Genomic DNA, 2,921 nt, shown 5'->3' on the forward strand with positions numbered 1-2,921 from the left:
ATTGTTTCAAGTACATTAGGAGATGTGCCCATACACATGTATTTTATCTCATGAGCGAAAAGTAGGCGCTTTCATCGCTAAATGAATTCAGATGTTCGTGTTGATTTCTGGCCGCCATATTGTTGCACAACGGAGGTGCACCAACGAGCACGGTCCATACAAAACTCTATAAAGTTACGTACGAGAGACACTTCGACAATGTACCGCATAGACTTGAGAATGGTGAGGTAAGTTATGAAATTGTCTCTACAATATCCGAAAATTTTGGCTTATTTCATGGATCGGTCTCAATTTTATTAATTTGTTGCGAGGCCAGTGAAAACGATCTATTAAAAGACGAAGCCTGTTGGTGGGTGATGTGAGCTGGGTGAGATGAGGTTTTCCCAACTTTTCCTTCCCTCATCGTTGGCACACAGCCACGATTTGGCCGCTTACAATGTACATACGTATACTACGATTTATTTTCTCGCGTTCAGAACTTCTTTGGATTCGAATGAGTTTCAGTTTAAAATTGAATTACCCCCCAAGCATTTATTCACAAAAATTCGAAGAAGTGCATGCAGAGAAGGATTACAATTTGATGTTATCGTGCTTTCTTACCCTCACGTTGTTTACTTTGCCTTGAGATTTTAATGTATTAAGCTTAAAAGCTGCCGATTAAGCTTCTTATGCGGCATTTATAAAGGAACAGTCTTTGACCTTTAATAATTTTCAATTAAAAGGTCAAAATGTTTTGATACCACAAAGTATTGAAGCTCATTAAACCAAATGTGGTTATATTGCTTCCAGGGCCAGGGTGAGTTGAGCCCTGGCGGCTTTTTCTTTTCTTTTTGTTTTGTTTTTGGAAACGACCTGTGCGCACTGAATGGCAAACGCCCATAGCGCAAATTGCCTAGCGGCGGGCTTCAATTTTTGCGGGCGGCTTATCACGAACATAGCCTTCGTGGATAATGTCAGAGTTTTAAGAGCTCTATTATTTTAAATACGCCATTTAGAAAGTCGTGAGTATTTTCATGCGGAAAATTTGCCAGAGTTAGGTTTCAAGGGTGGGCCAAATCATCCGTTTTTGAGGGGGAAATTGCAGTTGAAAATAATTTCTTACGCTTGGCCAAATCCAGCTTAATCTTAAGGGCTTGGCGGAAAAAACTACACTGTTCACGCACGAAATCGTTTTAACCTAAAAAAGTACAGTTCGCCGGCCATTTTATTTGTAGCTGCCATAACTCAATAATTTTTTAAATGGTTTTTGTGTTCGATGTTTCAACTTAACTTCAAACCATGAGGACGCGTGTGCGCAGTGGGGCACATAAGCTAGAAATTGCAGTGCAACACTCGTGATAGGTGTCGGCGACAAGCCAAAGAAATCGAACTCGTTTGTCAGCAGGACATTCATTGCTTGGCCAAAGTGGGCAAAATTGTTGTTATCTCTAAGAGGTGAAATCTTCTTTCCGAAAAGGGCCTCGTCAATAAATTTTTGGTGATCTGTTCCGAGCAGCAATTTGCTAACATCATAAAATCCAATTTGGTGGGTCCCACAAAGTGGCAGCTTCGATCCCAGAATTACGCGTCACATGTGCCGTTGAGTTTGTTGGTTTTTGCTCTCCTCCGATAGGTTCCATTTTCGACGGGTACGATTTAATAATTTGAGTTGAGTTGATTTGATATGATTTCTGTACAGTGTCTCCAATTAATTCCCCTTATGCTTAAATACAGTTGACATTGGCATAAAGCCAGGCGGCACCCACCGAAGGAAATTAAGCCAAAAAACCTTTGGAGAGACATTTCTAGGATCCTGATAATGTTTAAAGACTGTCTAAAGAGATGTTTTTTATCACTAGAAAAATTGATCTGTGCGGATATCTCAGTTAGCTGAAACTTTAAGTGTCCGAAATTTTTGGGAATGATATATAAGAACGTCCAGAGAACCATTTGCTCGTCCGAAACTGCTAGGTGACATTTTTTAAGTGCCACAAAATTGCGAATTATCCTTCCCGGAAACGTAAGGGACTAGTGTTCCCTTGTTGCGAATCTTTTAGGTGATTTTAGCAATAGACAATATTATAGCGGTTTGGCCTGTTTTGGCGACCTAGAACTGAAATCCTTAGAACAGTTTGCCTCTCCCGAAAAATCTCGTTGGATCAAAAATAAGACACAAAACAGCAGTGATTAACATATTGAACTTTATGTTTATCACTGCTGTTTGTGTCTTATTTTTGATCAAACTCCGCTGACCAAGAACAAAAGTATTTAGTATCGTTGGATGTCCCTGTAAAGTTGATTAGGTACTGAGTTTTCGATAAAACCGACAAATATCAAGCGTTTGGGTGAAATTTAGGATCACAGCTGTCATCCTTTCCAAAGATGAACGCATTTAAAACGGAACGTGCTTGCATGTCAGTGGAGACAAAAAAGGAATTTGGATGACTTCTCTCCCGAATCGCTTGACTCTAAGTTTTACTGGAGCACGGTGATGGCATGGGTTAAAATCCTTCTCTGGTTCAATGTGATTTGATATCCGTCGCTAGCTATAAATGGATTTGCTTTCCTCTCAAAAAAGGCCTCGCGTTATGCAAACTGTGAACCGTATCTGCAAACAAAAACATAACGTTCTGTGTAAAAATTTTGTAATAAGTCACGGATTTCAAGTCTTTTAAACTGTCACTGGTGTGTCAACTATCTGGGAATTGAAATGGCTAAGGGGTGCCGGCAGGAAGTCATAAAGCTAAAAAAAAGAATAATTTATCGAGGGATAGCCTCCTCGTAGTCTTAAATTCGGCATTTTGAGTCGCTCTGAGACAAGAAAGGCAACAAACCAAAACGAGAAAGCGTAAGCCAAGGCTCTTTGTTCAGCCCTCGGATCAGGCATCGTTTTTCCGATTGACGTCAACGTGAATTTGCACCAGCTAATCGTTTTCTTAAAT

This window comes from Montipora capricornis, chromosome 8 (genome assembly GCF_036669925.1).
Source record: "Montipora capricornis isolate CH-2021 chromosome 8, ASM3666992v2, whole genome shotgun sequence".
Lineage (NCBI taxonomy): Eukaryota > Metazoa > Cnidaria > Anthozoa > Scleractinia > Acroporidae > Montipora > Montipora capricornis.